The sequence below is a fragment of the Sminthopsis crassicaudata genome, chromosome 4 (assembly GCF_048593235.1).
Source record: "Sminthopsis crassicaudata isolate SCR6 chromosome 4, ASM4859323v1, whole genome shotgun sequence".
Taxonomy (NCBI): Eukaryota; Metazoa; Chordata; class Mammalia; order Dasyuromorphia; family Dasyuridae; genus Sminthopsis; species Sminthopsis crassicaudata.
In genome coordinates, this window is record NC_133620.1 from 135,290,878 (window position 1) to 135,312,235 (window position 21,358).

General features: G+C 34.0%; 1 protein-coding gene across 8 annotated transcripts in view; it reads right to left on the bottom strand.

Annotated features, from left to right (window-relative positions):
• Window positions 1-21,358, bottom strand: part of ARID1B (AT-rich interaction domain 1B) — a 523,204-nt gene that overhangs the window by 500,969 nt on the left and 877 nt on the right. The window lies entirely within an intron of this gene.

A 21,358-nucleotide genomic window follows, 5' to 3' on the forward strand; every position in this document is an offset into this window, starting at 1 on the left:
CAAAGAGATTACCATAATTTTAAGAGGTTTTCAAAGGGAAAGAGTAATGGATCTTCACCTTTTCTGTGACATGGCCCCTTTGATCCCAATATAGACACCTCAGAACAGATTATTGTTGCCTGTATTCATAACTGGAAAAAAAATATTAATCTTCAGCTTACTTTGAGTGAAAATAAAGATTTAATGTTTGGTTGTTTTTTTTCCCCCATCCAAAGTCAGGGCCATGGACCACTGAAATCTATGCTGCGGACCATAGTTTAAAATCCCTGAAATAAAGAAACTTAAGCTTTTCTATGAAAAATATAAATAATAGCAGAAAATTACTTCTGGCATCTGGCTTTTCAGCACATAAAAAGACATTTGAGAGAAAACATTTTGGATATTCCTTTAAATAGTACATTATGGAGATGGGGCAGTTTCTTCCATCATTCCTGCTAAATAAAGGATATGCTATTAAAAATACACACACACATATATTATCAAGTTTAAACATCAATTTCCTATTACAGTTTTTAACATTTCTATACTTTATTTTTTACAAACATTTTCAAACCATACCAATGGCCTACTTCAAACAACATTCAATACAATAAAATGTTAGTACAATGAAAAACTCAAGACATCCTCACTAGAAAATCCTCATTCTTGGACCATTTTATAGTCCTTAAGATCAAAAGTAGATTGAGATGCAAAGCATAGCAGTCTCATTATAATCAAAGAACTGACACAATATAGTATAGGTTAACTTGTGTTACAACAGCTATGTCAAAGAGGAAGTGATTAGAATCTGTAAATCCCAATGTTTTATTTAGAGTTGCCGGGTTGGTCTGTGACCAATTGGAAACACCAAAGTTTAAACCGTGGGCTCTTAAAAGGGAGAGAGGAAGGAAACAAGGGCCTGCTATTCGTCAGTCACCACACTAAGTATTTTACAAATGTTTTCTCATTTGAGACACAGGCTACTAACACAATCTCCACTGGCATTAAACACATGGTGAAGAATACCTCAAAAGTCTAGGATTATGAAAATACAAAACAAAGTAAGATACCAGTCTCAGATTTTAAATTTAGCTGCTAGTGAGTGGAAATATGTTTAAAATACATGTATAACTTCTGTCAGATTGCTTGCTTTCTTGGAGAGGAAGGAATTAAGGGAGGGCAGAAGAAAATTTTGGAACACAAAGTTTCCCAAAAATGAATGTTGAAAACTATCTTAAATGTAATTGGAAAAATAAAATAAAATACTATTGAAAAAAAATTTTAATTGTTATTAAGCACCCAAAAATATATACTGTTCCATAGAAAACAAAGAAAAATGTACATTCTTAGGTCCTGGTTCTAGGTTCAAGGTCCTGGGGGAAATACCAAGATTAAACAAGAGATCCGTGAAGTTTTCAACCTTAAGTTGAACGGGAGAGGTGAGTATACTTGAGGAATGGACAATACTTAGAAACACTGCAGTAATATACATTACAGATTGGTAGACTATATATATATAGAACCAAGTGCTATGCAAAGTAGCTAATAAGAGAAATCAAAGAACACTGTCAAAGAGGTGGCTTTTAGCGGAATTTCAAAGGACAAGTGGGGCTTCAGCCAGTTTGGTGCAGTAAGTGGATGGAGTCATGAACACCAGAGGTCAAATTCGAACTCAGACACATACCAGCTGTGTGACTCTGCACAAGTCACTCTTTGTTTGCCTCAGTTTCCTCATCTGTAAAATGAGTTGGAGATGGAAATAGCTCCAGTATCTTTGCCCAAAAAAACCCCAAATGGGATCACAGAGAGCTGGACACAATTTCAGCAGGTAAAATACAGAAGAAAAGGCAGTCTGAGCTAGAAAATGGTTGAACAAAGATACAAAGGCTGAAAAGCAAAGGAGTAGAAGAGAAACAAGGGCAACAAAGTGAAGAGATATTCTAGTTATCTGGACTATAAAGCAAAGGGAAGAGAATTATACATGAAAGTATTTTAAAAGATTTTCTCAAGATATTCAAGTAGACTTCTATTACCACACTACCTACCTTGTTCACCTTTATGGGCCAGGTAACAACCCTAAATTAATTCACCTGAGTTACAAAGTGTCCTTAGAATACTACAAGGGAACTCAAGAGATCTCATTGATATGGAAATTCCCAATCAGCCAACAAGCATTTATTAAGCACCTACTACATCCCAGGCCTCCACCACCCACACAAAGGCGGGTCTTATTCTTACTTTGAAATTCCCAAATCAGATCAACATCTGTTTTCATTCCACCTCTCCCTTTGCAAAGCTCTTCTCTCCCTAAAGAGAGCTAAATACCTCAATCTATTAGTTCTTTCCCAGGGCTGCAGGCCCTGAGTGAGCTACACTAACCTCCCTACTTTAGCCTGACTCTTTAATGAACCCTGCTCAACTGTACACTGTCCCCCTAGACAGGAAGCTTTTCCTGATCCCTCTTAATTCTAGTGCCTTAATATATAAAGCCTATGTGTTACCAGCACTGACAACAGTGCCTGGCACATAATAATTAATAAATGTTTATTTACTGACAGTGTTCAGTGCTGGGGATTTTTAAAAAGGCAAAAAAACAAAAACCAGTCTCTGTTGTTTTCAAGGTGCACAGTCTACTGGGGGAGACAATATATAAGCAAGTATTTACAAAGAACCAAGGGACCCACAGGATAAATCAAAGATCATCAAAGGAGGAAAGGGCAGAGCATTAAGAGGGATAGGAAGGAGAGGCTTCTTAATAGAAAATGCGTTTGAAAAGCAAAGAAAGCCAGAAGGCAGCAATAAGAAAGGAAAGAATTCAAAGATCAGGGGAAAAGCTTAAGCTATATTAAAACTTTTTAGTCTTGCATATCCTTTACACTCTTAAAAATGATTGAGGATTCCCTCCCTCACAGAGCGGTTTTGTTTGTGAGTTATATCCATCAATATTCACATTAGAAATTAAAATAACTTAGTATTATTTTGAAAACAGTTTTGCTCATATACACCCCCAAAAAGAGTCCTGGGGACCCCACCTCCAAGGGTTAACAAATCAAACTTACCTTCTCCATTTTACAGATAAGGAAACCACAGGTCCAAAAAAGTCAAGTAATTTGACTAAAATTAGAGCAAGGATTTAAACCCAGGTCCTGTAATTCTATTTTCAGTTCTCTTTCCATTTTACCAAACCACCTCTGTTCTTAAAACAGCCTAATAGCAGAGGTTAGAGCTGCTTCTTGCATCTTCTCAGGAATAAGGATGTCTGAAGTATCCACGTGAAATTTCAGCTTGAAATGGTTTAGGTGCACCTGTGTAGAATCTTTCATATGCTTACAGCTCTCAGATTCTATTGTTATTAAAGCAAAGTTACATTATTTTGATAAAGTAAAAATTATAAAATATAGAAAGTGCAAGGCAGCGAAGTGTCACAGTAGATGGAATGAATCAGGAAGACTCATTTTCCTAAGCTTCAAATCTGGCTGCAGACAGATTATATGACCTTCTGCAAGCTGTTTGCCTCGGTTTTCTCATCTGTAAAATGAGCTAGAAGAAAATGGCCATTACCTTTTCCAAGAAAACTCCAACTGAGATCACAAAGTGTCTGGAGTGACAGAATAAAGAGCAGAACAATAACAGAAAGTCGATGAAGAAGGGAGTAGAGGAAAGGAAAAGAAGTAAACTCTTTAGTTCCAATATAAAAACCACCATTTCTTTCATGAATAGGGCAAGAGGCATTTGAAACAATCCTGAAGCCCTTGTGAAATTGTTACTGAATGCCCCCTTTTCAAAATTAGTTAAGTGGAGTTCTTAGGATCAGACAATCACAAACCTAGGGCCAGATAAGAGATTCAAAGGCATCTAACTTACCTCCCTGTTTTTACAAAAGAGATAGTACACTCAAGCTCAGAGGGGGCAAATTACTTGCCTATGATCACAGATGGCAAGTGGCAGAGCCATCCATGATCTGAGCTCAGGTCCAGTGGCTTCAAGTTAATTCAGTTCAAGTTCTTCATTCTCCATTATCTCTAAATTACATTCTTGCAAAAGCTGAATCTTTAAAAGTGATTTTTAAATTTTTTTTTTTTGCAAAAATGCAACATCTAGATGAGATAAAGAAGTAGAGATTTTGTGTGTGGGAAGAATAACATCCTCTAAGAGACATAAACCACAAATGTGGTAATTGAAGAGTTTCTCAAACACCTTTATAATCTCCAGTTAGTCTAGAGTTGCTAAGTCAAAGTTGCAAAATAAAAAAGACAAAATTGTCTGAAGAGAGAAGTTATATTCAGTGGTTATTTGGTTGCATTAACACTTTTTCAGTGTCACTAATTTGGCTCTAACATTTCCACATGGCGAAATAAACCCTGGATAAAACAATCATAATTCTCTTCTATTTGATTCAGGTCCAAAAGAAAATGACATGTTTTGGGGGATTTTGTTTAGTGTTCTTAAATTTTTACATTTGAGCATTTAACTATCTCATTCATTATGTCTCTAAGGTAACTATTTTGACACAATAGTATTAAATATAGCCAGTTTCATTAGGGGTTATATAATTCCATTCATCTTTCTCCCTCAATTACTTATATTCTTTCCAAAACTTAATATCAGCATTAATTATCTGACCTCTATTTCCCATATTCTTAATTCATATTTATAAATAGACATATTGCCACCACAACACACTCCCCCTGCCCCCCCCCCCAGCCACTCCACCATGGCATTCTTAAAATACTAATAAGAAAGATCATGAGATTACTCATACCACTGCTTCCACCACTATCCAGCTTCAAAGGAGACTATACTTAAGCCAAAATTGAGCATCAATCCTAATTTTTTAAACATCAAGAAAAGGAGTTTTAATCTGGAGTCAGTGAACTTTAAAAAATATATTCTGATAACTACATTCCAATATGATTGGTTTCCTCTGTACTCTTACATACTTTACGCATTTAAAACATTAATATGAGAAGGGGTTCCTAGGTTTCACTGAACTACCAAAGGAGCCTGCGATACCCAAAGAGTTAAGAACCCTTGATCTATAATAGGATAAGCTGCTCTGACAACTCAACTTTAGATTTAAGAACATTCACAGTAAGAAAATTCTTTTGTATCCAGCTTAATTCCCTTATAACATGGTTTGAGTCAATTTTGTCCTCTCTGGTTAAGAGCAGCCATGAGGAAATGCTGGGCATTATCCACTGTCAAGAAGTCTTTCATACGATGAAAAACTAATATTAATATAATTCACAACTCTCTTATCTCCATAGGGAAGCATCTCAGTTTACTTATAACTCTTAAATGTTCATTTCCAATTCTTCCATTATTTCTGTGATTCTCCTTCAATTTGCCTCCCACTCCCTCTTCAGTTATAGTATTCAGAATAGTGAACCATATATCAGTAAATACTGAGCATGATAAGGAAAATTATGCTCCCAAGTACATAAACTACTATCACATTTATTTTTTAAATTACTACATTGTTGCTTCATTATAACCTCTGAATTACCTTCTGTGACATTTACTTGGAGGACCCTAGATTTAAATTTGGGAAGAATCTTAGAAGTCATCTGGTTCAGCTTTCCCATTTTACAGAGAAGAAACAAATGGGAATCCATAATGGCAAAGTAAGTAGCAGAGCTGAAATTTAAACTCCTGATGCCAAATAAAGTGTTCTTTCCACTTACTCTTATTTGTCACAGAATGAAGAAATTTTAACCCCCTCTCCCCCCAAAAAGACTAATTTCTTTATTTTACAAATGAAGAAAATAAATGATTTGGTCAAGACTACAAAATAGCAGACAGAACTAGAATCTGTATCTCAGTTCTCTCATAGTTCACTGCTCTTTTCTATTCTGCCATGCTAAGTGTCCATCTTGGATCCAAGTTTGTTTTTCCCCCCAGGCATACTATTCTGCATGTGTGCTAACAAACCTTTAGCCTGTTTCTTACTATTTTGATTCATCAATATCTCTTGAATTTTTTTCTTCCTCTCTCAAGAGGTCTACTCTCTAGAACAAGACAAAACAAAAATAAAGTTCATTTAAAAAAAATAAATAATCTCAAAAGAAGTAATTTAAAAAAAATTTTTTTTTAATTTAGCAGTCTAGCAGTATCAGATTTCAAACTAGATTAAAAGTGGATATGATAAACTTGTTTTGGTTTTTAAAATAGTTAAGTTGATTAATGGAACAGATTAGATAAACAAAATCCGGAAATAAACACAGTACCATGTTTATTAAAACTAAAAATAATTTTAGGAGTTCAGTAACTGGAGAAACTACAAGAAATTACAAGATTAATGTACCTCAAGAAAATTGTGACTGATTCAAAAAAACATGAGAAGACTTGTGAGTACTGATGCAAAATGAACTTGATAACATTACAAGGAAATACTCTGAAAGACATCCTAACTCCAATGAAAAATAGTGAACAATAATCACTAAAAAAGACTGGTGATGGGGCAGCTAGTTGGTGCAGTGGATAGAGCACTGAAGTCAGGAGGAGGCTGAGTTCACTTTTGTCCTCAGACACTTAACACTTCCTGGCTGTGTGACCCTGGGCAAGTCATTTACTACTAACTGCCTCAGCAAAAAAAAAAAAAAAAAAAAAAAAACTGGTGATGAAACAGCTCCTTCTTCCTCCCCCATTCCAAAACCTTTGCCAGAGAGTTAATGCTCTAGGATGCAAAATGAGAATGTTGTTCTCAGATATTACCAACAAGTTCACTTATTTTTGTCCAAAACATACATGTATATATGCATATATAATATGTACATTATGTGTACCGTACATCGATATATATATTTGTTACAATTTAGGAAAGACTATTAGGTAGAGATAGACATAAAAAAGATCAATAATTTTCAGTGCACATAATTTAAAAGCACAGAAAAAAAAAACCAAAAGGGCACTTTGCAGTACCACCTTGTTAAATGTAACATACAGTCTTTTTAAAAAGATAAACTTGATAAACATTCACAATTTCTTATGCAGGCTCAATTCTTGTTCTTTTTTGCACATTAAAATGTTTGTATTTGTTGATGTTTATCAAGTCAAAGTAAAAAGAAAATTTCATTTTTGAAATAAAAAAAAAAAAATCACTGGTTTGTAGAGTAAAACAAAGCTCATTTGGGATGTTTATGTGACCTTGGGATAGTTAACTAACCTGGGTCTCAGTTTTCTAATTTGTAAATTTATCTGAGGCAGATGGACTAGATGACAGGGAATCCCTTCTAGCTACATATCTATGACCTTATGGATATGCTATCCTTCTCCACAACCAGTTCTTTAAAGCTTGATTTTAGTACCATGAACTTTATTAGAGACTTAGTCAATGGACAAGGGTTGTTTCTTTGTCCAGTGCTTTTAAACAGTATCTGGGGGCAGCTAGGTGGTGCAGTGGATAGAGCACCAGCCCTGAATTCAGGAGGACCCGAGTTCAAATCTGGTCTCTGACACTTAACACTTCCTAGCTGTGTGACCCTGGGCAAGTCACTTAACCTCAGCAGGGGGGGGGGGGGGAACAGTATCTGAAACAAATCTGGAACTTAATAAATGTTACTAACAACCCAAACCTGACATTTATGATAGTTCCAAATATACTATACTGTTGGTTATGATCTACTAATTAGCTATGTAAATCACCTAGGCCATCAATACAATCTTTTAAAAACATTAAGTACATAATACACAGGTATATTGCTGGCAGCTCTCAAAGTTCTAAAATGGTGAATTTTAGCTCTCATATACAGTCCTTGCCCTAGCAGAGAAAGCAATCTAGTAGACTTTGATTATATTCTTCAATTTAATCAATGAATTACTTAACCTAGAGTTGTAATACTGGAGTTAGGCAGACCTGTGTTTATCTCTTCCCTCAGACAAATATTAGCAGAGTGGTCACATTCAGACCAGTCAACCTAGTAGAAGTGTCTCCAGGCAATCCCCTAAGAATGTTAAGTCAAAGAAATTACAGACAAAGGAGAGTTTCAACACTACCTCTTCTCAGATATTACCTTCACTATGTCAATGAAACCAAAGGTCTGGACTTCCCTTCATGACTTAATCTTCCCCCCACCCCCAAAAAACCACTATATATTTGACTAACTCGGTAAACTTTTTTTTACGGGAGTGAGGGGGGTGGTGAAGAAAAAAGAAAAAGAGAAAGAGAAAGAAAAAGAAAAAGAAAAAGAAAAAGAAAAAGAAAAAGAAAAAGAAAAAGAGAAAGAGAAAGAGAAAGAGAAAGAAAAAGAGAAAGAAAAAGAAAAAAAGAGAAAGAGAAAGAAAAAGAAAAAGAAAAAAAGAGAAAGAGAAAGAGAAAGAAAAAAAAAAAAGAAAAAGAGAAAGAGAAAGAAAAAGAAAAAGAAAAAGAAAAAAAGAAATGAAAGGAAAATCTATTTCATCCAAAGGAAGGAATGAGGTTTCTATGCCTTCTATATCCCCCTGTCCTGGTATGACTGATATCATGAAGATTATAATCCACAAGAATGAATCCAACTCCTGAAGCATTCTTCTTTTAATAAAAAAAAATAAAATAAAACCAGTATTATAGGCAGTCAAAAAGCCTGTTTGATGAGTCCTGTTTTGAGTCCTATTATTATGTTTACAAGGAAAACCTTTTCACTAGCATATTGTTTATCTAATATCTATCTAATTTCATATATTATGTTATATTTATCTTAGAAATTTCATTTAATTTCTGTTAAAGTGTTTACCAACAAGGCAAAGGTAAGTATGTTTCATGTCAGTAACATATACACTTAACTGCTTTACAATTCATTTCAATGGTCACATGTACATTAAACAAATATGTTTTACCTTAAATTCCAAAGAGTCATAATCTATCCAATTATGGTTTACTGACCAATCTGGACTAGAATTTGTACAACTGCACAAATGACACAAGGATATCTCAGCATCAGAATTCATTTCAAATTTTACAATATAAAAGACAGGAAAATGCTAATTCTTCCAGAAACAAGTTACACATTATTTCTTATTTTCTCACACTTTCTACCTTTGAAATATTCAAGTTTCACTCCCTTGAATTCAAGTGTTTATAATATTAGCATACCAAAGATTCAATCAGGGAGTTGATGCTGTGACATGACTGAGGGAGGACTAGTCACCAGTCTCACTTTCTCCTCCAGTCCAGAGGTAAGATGTAAATCAGGACAACAGGAGACAGCCCTAGATGCAGCAGAAGACTAGGTTTTTTAAGCTAAAGTCTTCAACAGGTCTCACTGGCAATAGCCATTCAGAGATTAAGATTTGAGTAAGAAACGAGGCAAAATTTTCCCATCAAAATAAAGAAAATTGGGGCAGCTAGGTGGCAAAGTGGACAGAGCACCAGCCCTGAAGTCAGGAGGATCTGAGTTCAAATCTGGTCTCAGACACTTAACACTTCCTAGCTGTGTGACCCTGGGCAAGTCACTTAACCCCAGCCTCAGGAAAAAGAAAAAGAAAGAAAATCAATCTGGGAGGAGAAGTCCTGCAGGGTTTTGGCCAACACAGCTATTTACATTTACTCTGGGCCAATCAGGGTCCAAACAATAATAAAATGGGGCTTGTCCCGGGACCTACAGTGGATCAAAGAGAGCCAGAATAATTTGGGTTTGATCTTAGCCCATAAACTTCAAGATATTTAGCAAGGTTTCAGCGATCAAAATTACTTTAAAACCAAGAGAAGTCAGAATGACTTCTGTAGGTAGACAAAAACGGAATCGAAAGGATGAAATGTATTCATCCTAAGAGATCAAGCTGGACTCTCAAAGGGAAACCCTGAGTTTCAAAGCTCCAGAACTTGTCGATAGAGATGCTGTTTTCCTCCTAATCCTAATATTCAGATCATCTGCGCTGCTGGATTTTTTCATTCTCTACAAGGTGGGAAGCTTCCTGGTCTGCCCATCCACTGACTCCAAGTGTTATCTATAGTCATTCCATTTGAATCCAATTTCCTGGCATTACCTCTGCCCAGGTCAGGGATGAATGGCTGTCAAGTTCCCAGAGGAATAAAAAGAAAAACCCTTTCTTCCTGAGGCAGCAAGTTTCAATTCACAGAGCACATGGTTAATCTACATATGTGAAGGTCATGGCACTTCAGTCAAAGAGGTTAAGAATGGAACAGCTCACGTAAGGGGCTGTCTTAAACATCTTGGCACGATGCCCAACAAGTGAGATTGTTGAAAAGCAATAGATAGCTTCTGGCAGCAGCGAAGGGAAAAATATTTTGATCATGTGATGCCGTACCAGTTTGCTTTGCGTGTGAAACTTTTACAGACCCCTCTGCTGTCCCTTACCCCCCCTAAAAAAAAAAAAAAAAATACCACACGTGCAAATCAAATGCAGACTCGGGTTTGCTATTATAGTCACCAGCCCTTCTTCCCGTTACAAAAACCCACCTGACAAAATGCATCTCCCCCCCCCCAAGATGCTGATATCCACAGAGAACTCAACTTTAACAAACTGACAGCCAATTTAGCCAAATACCCCAACAGTTCATTATGTCTTCTGAAGCAGGTTTTCAGTATTGGAACACACACACACACACACACACACACACACACACACACACACACACACACAAACCCGAGACTCCACTTTTCAGGTTGTACAGTTGTTTCTAATAAAATGCATCTGTCAAGAAAAATTAGTTTTTCATTGCTAATACAGAATTCTGCTGAAATTACAGCAACTCTGGTGCCTAATGCACTTATTTCACATTTTTACAGGCCAGTCTCTCCAAATACAAAGTGGCTTTTCACTTCTTGGCTCCACCAATTAAGTTTAATTATAGAATCAAAGGTAAAATGCCCGTGGTTTTTTGTGTGCCTTTGCCTCCCTGTCAAGTGTCACAATGAAGAGAAGGCATGGACCAAGTCTCACCACACACAATGCATCGTGGCTGAAAGGAGAGAAACAGAGACCTCTGGAAGGCACATCGTAGCATGTTTTGGCCTGTTTCTAGCTTTAGTAAATTTTGCACTGTTTTATAAAAGCCAGGTAGGACAATAAAGTAAACTAGCATTAGTTCTGCCCCCCCTTCCAAAAAAAAAAAAAAAAAAAAGCATAATCTTAATAAACAATGAGAAAAGCCCTGGAAACAAATGACAGTTTGTTGGTAGGAAACAACATAAATCACTTTTTGAAACACCTTGAACCAATAATTTTTTTTCTTGTTAAAAAGTCTATCATCTACTAGAAGCTAAGATTCTTTCAAAAAAAAAAAAAAACAAACTAAATTTCCAGAATACAGGAAAATACAATCCCATCTATATTTCTGTTTTGAACATGAAAATTTATCAGAATAACAAAAGAAATTATATGTATTACTCATTATATTGTAAATAATTTGTAAAAAATTTACAAGTAGACATCTTTTTGTAAGATACAGAACACCCCAAATTTTAAATACTGTATGCAAGGTAAGTTTCCCGAGTTTTTATCTAACACCCAATACAACGCCCTGCATTGTTGGTATGACATTAACCTGAAAATTTAGTTATTTCTTCATTTGATTTTTTTTTTTTAAGGGAAAAAAGGGGAAAAGCCTGAAAAAACAAAAATGATCAGCTTCTCCCAAATACATGATAAGGTAAGGTCACAAAGATAACTCCACTTTGTACTAGGCTGACATGCATTTTTTTTATTTGTAAAATTTTACATATGAACTTATAAGCAACAAATTTATTCCTTGCAATGACACTGCTTTATTAGAAAAAGTGTCAGAATTAGATGGCAATGGCCTTTCTGATTTACAACGTCATTTAAAACTCTGAGGGAGGGGGGTTGACTTGAAGAAGTAACTTTCCTTAGATTTAGAAACAAGATCTAAACTTAACCCTGTTTTTCCAAAAATCAAACAATGACAGGTTGAGTTTCTACTTTGATAAACTAGCATAGATCAGGACTTTTTAAACTGTTTCCATTTGTGACCCTTTTTTGCCCAAGAAATTTTTGTATATCTTCAAAGGAACACAGATTTATAAACTTTATATTCAAATCAAACACTAAAAGATAATTTCCAACTCCCACATTCAGTTGAGAGACCCCACATGGGGCCGATGAATCATAGCTTCTTAAGAAGCTGGAGTATAGATCATACCTAAATCATATTAAATAACAGTATATTTATCATGCTTTCATAAATACCAAGGCAAAGAGTTATCAATTCAGTCACCTATTCCATTGGCTTTAAATCCTTTTGAACAATGAAACTTTCTATGTAAGCAAAATTTCTCTTACTAATAGTACAAGTCAATTTCCTTCAATTGACAATTGCCTAAAGGTAAGCCAACAACAAAAGTTTTGACTTTAGATAAATTGTTTCTGCATCAAAGGAAACCAATGTTAAAGTCTCCAGATTTATTTGATCCTCCACCTACAAATAGTCATGCTTCTGGTTAAACATTCTAACATAGAATATGACACTAGAGGTCTTCAATAAATCATCAGGAAAATACAAGTTTGTTCTGAATATCAATGGAAAATTTTTAGATATTTCTTAGCAACAAAAAGGTACCAAAAGGCAAGGCAAGTGAATGTGAAAAGATGGCATAAGGCAAGGTTTGAATGATGCATTACAAAAGAGTGTTCATCTTTTCATATGAATTACAGGAATACAGTAAATATTTTGTTTGCATCTTCCATCCCACTATGTAACATTCCAAGAATTATTGTAAAGGTATGAGATAATTAATGAAGAAAAATAAGGAACCTTCCTTATGCTTGCTTTATCCCTATACTTAATACAGTGTCCTCGTAAAATAAATGCTCGATAAATAGGTTAATGAAGAAATTAAATTTTAGTCCCAATGAATCTGCAAATGTCAGCTTAATAAACACTCTGCATTACACATATTTTATAATGTGTATATATACCTATTGTGTATAAAATATCTATTTCCAGTAGGATTATTCCATACATAGATACATACCATACAGAGAATTAGATCCTCTAAAGATTCATGTGCTCTCATCTCTTTCAATGCTTTTATTCTAGAAATTGAGAAACGAAGGCTCTCCAGAAGTTAAATAACTTAAATAAGCTCATATACAGCTTGTTAGTAGAAGACAGAGGAAGAACTCAGGTATTCTGATTATCACCCCAACACTCCATTAATTTGACTTTGCAATTTAGTTTTTTTGCAATGTTAGATTTTTTTTAAATCTAAGATTTTACATCTGTACTTATATGAATTTATAATTTTATTAATCTAGTTGTTCCTTCAAATGATACCTGCTTTGTTAAAAAGGTGCTTGTTCAGAATTCAGCGATAATGATCTCTCTGATTTACAGTGTCATTTAAAACTTAGCGGGTAATTTGAATTTCCTGGGGAAAAAAAAGTCAAAGTAGAAATTCTAAAACAGACTTTTAAAATGGGCATTACAAACCAAGGCAGTCACTGAATTAAGAAATATGATCCTTATAGTTTCACAAATTACATGCAGAATTCTAGAAGGATTTGGAAATATGCAAGATTCTTTCAAAATAAAAGGGCTTCACCACAAAAACAGAAAATATTGGAAGATTTTAACATTAATCACAAATATCTCCTTTTACAAATGCATAACTTCACCATAAGGACCCAAGTATGTAGATTTGCCAGGGTAACTCATTTGAGCTTTTACCAGAACTTATCCTACATCACAGACACCTGCCTAAACCTAGGACAATTGTTAACTTTTTTAATGCACACAGTACTATGTGAAAAATGAAAAGGAAATAAAAAAGATCACTCAATTAAAAATTCACAAGCAAGGAGTTTTGCTTCTAGTCTTTACATTTTCTTTTTTGCATCCTATGTCCTTCCACGGCAAAAGATTAGTAGATGCTTCTTGTTAGAGATGAAAAATAATAACAATTAGAAAATAATGCATCTATAATATACTTCTTTGGCCCACAAAATAAAACAGGATATATAGTATATATTAACTAGATTACTAATCACATGTGATTCATATGAGCAAACTCAATTATGATTATAGTTCTTTTTAAAAAATACCATGATCCAGGTAGAAGCAGAATAAAGCTTTGCTTAAATACCTATTTAGAAATTCTTCATATTGAATAACAGCAAAAATAACTGGCATATATAGAGTACTTTAAAAATATGAAAAGACATAAAAGTTTTTTACACATTACAGCATTTGAGCTTCATGAGATAGGTATTAGAGAAATTATTAGCCCATTTTACCGATGAATCTGCATGCCCATGGAACTAGCCTATGGTCACAAAGCTAGTGAGAAGCAGGATCTGAACCCAAGTGTTCCTGACTTCATACCCAGTACTGACTTTCTTCTTGAAGAAATCTTCCTGGCACCAGCAGTACCCAACACCAACTTGGGTATGTGAATGTAACTAAGCTAGCTAATCAATCACATTAGTATAGACATTAAGCCTATATGCCTGCCTCCCAGCTATGAAGGCAAAAAGAAATGTTTACTTTAAAAGAAATAATCTTTTAAAGTCCAGACACTTAGAAATAGTTGATTTTCTTCATATTTAACTGTGGCAAAGAGTTTTAAATTTGATGCACATATCTGACAGCATAAAGACAGGCCTGCATTTCTGCCCCACCAGCAGCTAAAATAGCATGCCAATGTTTTACACAAAGAATATATTCAACAGAGAAAACTGACTTGAATCTAAGTAAGAGTCCCTTTGAAGCTCCAATTTTTAAAGTTAGGAAACCAGTCATCTTTTAGGAGCCTTCTATATGCAAAGCATTCCTACAGTCTTTCAAAAACCAAAAACCATGAAAAGAGAACAGGGAAAGAGAGGGAAAAGCTAAAAAAAAACTTTGGGGGAAAAGGGAATAACATGAAAATACCGGAAAAAAAAGAAAGGGCATATAAACATGTACCCAGATATCTACGTCACACAAAAACATGAAAATTATTTTGTAAAAACAATGTTAGAACAATGTATATAAATGGCAGAAGGTGAGAGGAAATAAATAAAAAGGGGGAGAGAGTAAGAGTAAACAAATTAATGATTCCATTACTCGATATTTTTTCTACTAAATCCTAGGTTTCTGCAGCTTCCGCAAACAGACTCCAAAGACATGATCTCTTAAACTTTCAACAAAATACGGTGACAGCAATATGACCCTATGATTTATAGCACACCAATACAGAGCACCAATTAATTATGAAGAATTTGTGCTGCTCCCTAAGAGATCTGGGGCTTCTAAGTATGAAGACCATTCACAATTCTACTGTTCCCTCTGAAAGAAGTTAAGGGTTAGGGTTCATTACAGGGGAAGAAAAAAGATCCTTGATTATAAAAACAAATCATTTTGCCTATTATATATGTTAACAGCTCATATCATTAAAATGAAACATGAAGAGTGAGAAGTGAAAAAAAAAAAACTTTTTTTTTTTTTTTTTAAACATGCCATTACAGGGGCCTAAAAATGGCATTAGGCTTTAAGATTTTTCTTCTAGATCTTCATCAAATAAGGCTTCCTTTCCAGAGTCATCTAATAAGGAATGACTTCCTGTCTGGTTCTCAAGATCCTGCTTTTATCAAGGCCACAAATGAGATACTGAGAAGCATCTCTTACAAAAGACCGTCAGCAGAGGCAGAATTTTGGTTTAATTCATAATGATTGCCTGGCTGTGACATATCTATTCTAGATTCTGCAGCCATCCATCTAACTTTATTAATGGAGTTAAGAATCAGTATTTGTATATAGAATATGGCCAAATTTAGGGGAATCCAATTCTATAATAACACCATTGAAGGAAATGGCTATTTTCTTCAATCTGGCTTTTTTTTTTTTTTTTTTTTTTTTTGGTATTAAACATGGTAGCATTCTAAATATGCTTAAAAAACATTATTATAAAATAAAACATGTCTAAAGATGAATTACTAACTTAGGCAGGGGCTATGTCTACAGAAATAAATTTCTTAAAAATATCTGTTCCCATTCTCACTGTTAAAGATTAGAGTCTACCTTTTGAGACTCCTCCACTAGACCTACTATGATGCTTCCTGATGGACTGAGGGGCTTCTGGAGTTATGCTAACAGACCCCAAGCTCTGGCAGGACTTTCCAGATGTGAAAGCCTTTGAGTCCTGGCCAACTTGGCTAAAGCTCATCTCGAAGCTGGCCGAAAGGTGTAGACATTTAAAAGACTGGTTTGTAAAGGGTCTCTGACCCAGTTAAGTGAAGGGAAGTTACCTTGCCATCAACAAAAGCATTTGATTAAATGACTTATGTTTCTTTTAAGATTAGATCTCAAACACAACAAAGTTTCAAGCGATTTAGAAAAAGTGCTTATGTTTGTTTACAAGCATCATACAAGTTGTACAATTACTCTGCTTTCTAAAGATAGAAAATAACCAAAATTTGCTGGACATAAATATAGAGAAAAGATACCATGTGAATTTATACAGGTTTCATATACTTAATTCAGTCACAGAATAACAACATTGATACATAAAATTAAAATATTAGCTTAACCCCCTTCCGAAAAGTCATCTCTAAAGAGATCCCATTAAGATTTCACCATTAGGCAAATAAATAAATAAATAAAATAAATCTACTCCCTCAATCCCCAATTTTATTTTATAAATTTTAAATGATTTGTTAAATTACCAAGATATACCAGAAATTTAAAATTACAATTTATTCAAATACCCAAACCAACCCCACAAACACACACAAAATTACTTTTATGTAAATAGCCCCTATATTGGAAAAGCAGTATTATATAAAATGCTTATATCTACAGTGCAGAAATATGTTTTGGTTAGTTAGCAGTTCTGCCTACCACATACATCTTAACACTACAGGGAGCTACAGCCTGGGATTCTCAAGCCTTAAGCTCGCATCCCCAGCAAGAGTGGTAACACTGCTTTACATATCCACAGAGAATGTTCATTTAAAAAAAAAAAAAATCTCCTGATAAATGGCCCATTTGAATAGGCATTGAAATGTTGAGACTGCATACACATGTCCAAAAATATTCAAGACATTTACGTGTCCTAAAGTATAACTACAGATTTCTTTTTTTTTTAATGTCACAGGCAGCTTTATAACATCCATACTGAAAACTTAAGCATTAGCAAAATTACTCAGATGTTCAGTGTTATTAATATGCAGCCATATCCTCTATAAATTTGTTGTTTTAAGTAACATAAGACAGTTCTGTCAAACACCTGCTAGCAACCCCAAATTTACAAATCTATGCACACCCGAAATTGAAAATGAAGCACAGGTGGACTGTTGAATCCTTCTTCCCACAAATTTGGATCAAAGCACCATCCACCCCATTAACTGTTTAACTGTCAAAAAGTCTAATGCAGGAGTGATAAAAGCTTGTCCACTGGTGGGGAAAGGCAAATACCAAGTTAACATTAATGGACTGAAGTTCAGATCTCTAAAACTATTTTATAACTAAGTAGCAACACTTAGTAAAGTTATACAATTATTGATTAACCCATTCCTTTCCTAGTGGAAATAGGTGAAATAGTATAATAGATTGCATGTTTTTACCCCCTATTATACATGGTCCTCTACTATTTTCATGACTTGTAATGGTCACTATTTCTAAGGTCAAGAGCCAAGAAAATCACCTTTATTTGTCCCCAAACATTATTAAGTAATAAGAAAGTACACAATTAGAAGTGAAAGTACAACTCTGTTCTAAGATGCCTATTAAAAATAAAACTTGAGCTGGAACTAGCAAAACCTCCAGTTATTAAAAATCCTTAGCCTGTCATTTGGTCACATGTTTTGACATAACCATTTTCAAAGATTTCTTTACAAGCTTGAATATGTCAATTGCCCTAACTTATTAGTAAAGATAATAAACCCAAATATTAATGTACATTAGTGATAGCAGTCAGCATTCAACCTAGCTAAAGTTTGTTATTCTATCTACAGGTTTTTGACATTTTTCCATTTTGGCAACTTGGATTTGAGAAAAATTGGTACAGCATGAACTACTCTGATAAAAATTTAAAAAGGAGACTGAAATAAAAGTTAAGATTTACTAATGTTCACTAACATCTTAAGGGTACCAGTTCTCTGGAACTGAATGTCAGGTATGGCTAAGTATTCATGGTAAGTCAAAATCAAAAGAAAAAAATCTGCTAGTGACATTACTTGCTCAAAATTAAGTGACCCAGAAATAGTTGTTATCTAAGACACGAAGTACTGACTACTTTGAAGCTATAACCTATTATGTCAACTTAAATTTTGAGGTAGGGGCTAAGTTCTACAAACAGGCCTCTTTCCTTTTAATTACAGTATCAACTCTTTTTCTCTACACCAAGAAATAATAACTGTATGTTGACTGATTGAAAAATAAAGGCACAAAAAATTCTTTATAGAATTTACTATAACAAGATAGTCTAATGCTTAACTGGAGAACTGAGAGGATTAATAGTGGCAATTTTTTCACTTACACCTATATATGTAGTCAATTGTCAAATTCCCTCAGCTTAGAGTTTCACTCTCTGGGACCCACCAGGATGCTGTCCTTTATTTCTAAGGGAGGGTATTTGGAAGTGAGAGGAAATAAAGGTAAATGATGGGTGAGCAAAGCAGATTTTCATATTGATTCATGTTATATTTTATAAAATTAAAGTTACATTAACATTAACTGAATGCAGGACAAATATAGACAGAATGCAAATCTTAGCTATATGCATGAAGATAGAAGTACATTTATGGAAACTGATCAATCCAGTTTCTCACACAAAAATCCAAGAAATCAATACAATTAAACAGTAAAATGTCCAATTTTACTTTCTGGGTATCTCCCAGAAATCAACATCTACCAAGCACAAGAAGATATGCCACTCAACAAAATCCATTTTGCTAAAAACAAAAATGAAACTAAAGTACCATAAGAAGCCAAAAGAAATTTTCAACATATTACAACTTACTTAATATGTTGTAACAAATACATAGTATGACAAATGACTTGTTATAGCTATCATGTTAAATACTAACGAGAAATCCTTGTCAGAGTCCTTAGAAAACACCCTTAAAAGAAATCTGTAACCAGGAGACAAGTCATAATGCCATAACTATATTTTCAGTATGAATTAGTGCATAATAAACATATATAAACACATATATTTTTTAAATAGTCCCAAGAGATATGCTAATAATACAATGAAATTATTTTCATTTCAATAAAAATAAAATACTTGTAATTTCAGTCGAAAGTAACATGTACCTACATCTATTTCTATTACAGTACAATTGTTTCTAGTTTCTAAAAAGCTGTGAATTTTAAGCTATCTCTTTAAAAACAGATTTGCTTTGTCAGCTTGCTTTTATGAGATTATACCCACGAAACACATCCTTATAACCTTTTTACCAATAAAATTTCATTGAAATGGTGGGAAAAGTTATTATCCTTTAAATTTTCTTTTTTCTCACCAAGAATAAAGAAAATATAAGCTTACAAAGTAAAATCTACCAATAGAGACACACAGAGTATGAATATCAATCAGTGTTTAGTCTGTCAAAAGTTTTCACCATTATTTATTATGATCAGTCTATCATTTCCTCTATGACTATTTTTCTTTAAATATATCCCTTTTTTTACTGACCTGAACTGAGTAAAAATGAAAATTGTATGCCTTAGTATGTATTTACATTGGATTCTAACAACAACAACAAAAAATATATATATATATATGTATATATATATGTATATAAAAGATTAAGCTATCCAAAGAAATTAAAACGAAAGGAAATACACTATATGTGCAGTGTTGTTTTGTAAACAATTTCATTTTTTTAAAAGCTCAAGTTATCTGACATACCAAAATAATCAGATTAAAACCAACTCTGAGTGCTTTTTTGCTTTTTGGGGGGAGAAGAGAGGAGGTCTTTAAAACAGAAAAAGAATACTTTCAGTGGGGAAGATTCACACAGAAATAATAATAAATGTTTTTTAAACTCACTTAAAATGGTCATTCCTTTTCACTGTTAACATGTTTGTGTCTGTCTTCAGATGGACATTTACTAGCCAGCCCAAACTCTCCTGCACAAACACCCCAAATAAAAACTCTTCTGTTATTAGCAGATGTAAATAACAGCAATATGTAAAACAATAAATCATGAAGGCATCTGAAATTATATCTCCAGTTTTGCTACATCTTCAAAATTAAAATCTGATCAAATTAAATGCTCTGATATCTGCTGCGAAACAGCTTAATTTACTAAAAAGGGCAAAAAGTAAAAATATAAGCTAATTTAATACTAACAAATTCTCAAAAAGCATTTTTTAAAATTAAAATTCCACTTTTTAAAATTAAAGTACATAATAATAAAAATATACATAATACAAAGTCACCAATGCTGGGAGGGGTTTTCCCCCTTAATGTGAACATACTATTTTTGATGTTCATTTAATGCTTTCATTTATGAATATTAGCCCTTATAATTTAAACTTCTAACAGTATTCAACCTTGCATCTGCTAGTAATACCGCTCAGTTATTTGTTGTAAGAATTTTTGTGACTGTACTGCTCAGCACTTCTATTTACATCAGCAGTGCTAAATGCCCAATGGTGAGAGGGGAGCCAATCAGATGGCAGATTAGATGTCAACTCAGAGGCAGCTGTCTGGAGACTATTACAGCCAGTTTACCTCCACAATTCAAATTCCAAACCTTGCAAAGGAGATCAAGTCAGTCTTTAGGCTCAGTCTGCTAGCAAGATTCGGCAAGTGTGCAGGACGCTCCCTAATCAACCTAGATGATTTGACTGGTGGCAAAAAAAACAAAAAACCAAAAAAAATCCCACACCTCCCAAAAGGAAAACCCTATAAAGAGGTTCCAAAAAGATCCATTTCCTATTGATCTGATAGCTTATTACTGTATTAAGTGCATCAAATATGTTATGTGTATAAACAAGTACAACTCATTCGAAATGTAGTCCTTGAGGTCAGTGTGTCATTTAAAGTTACAGGTTTCAAGAATTGTATAAAATAAATTGTGGGTTTCACTATTCATATTATGTAACATAAAATATTTTAACTTATTTCACATCTACCTAGTTGAAAATTTTCAGTAAGTATTATCAAACATTCAAACTCAAAATGAAATCAAAAGCGACTCTAAGCTAACCGTGTAATGTGTTCACAACGATAATAAACACTTCGATTATCCAAAAACAAGGCTATTTTCCCCACAATTTCCAACTTTTCAACTTATGAGCACCACGAGTCTAAGGTGAGCAAACAAGTCAGAAAGAAAGAACTGTTCATCCTTCACTGGATCCAAGCATTTAATAGGCAAGATTAGTCGAGAGCCACTTTTAGAATTTACTGGCTTTTAAAAACTATTTGTTACAAAAGCGATTGCAGGCGAGCCCAATGTTTTCAACAGCCCTGTAGTTTTAGTTTCTTTC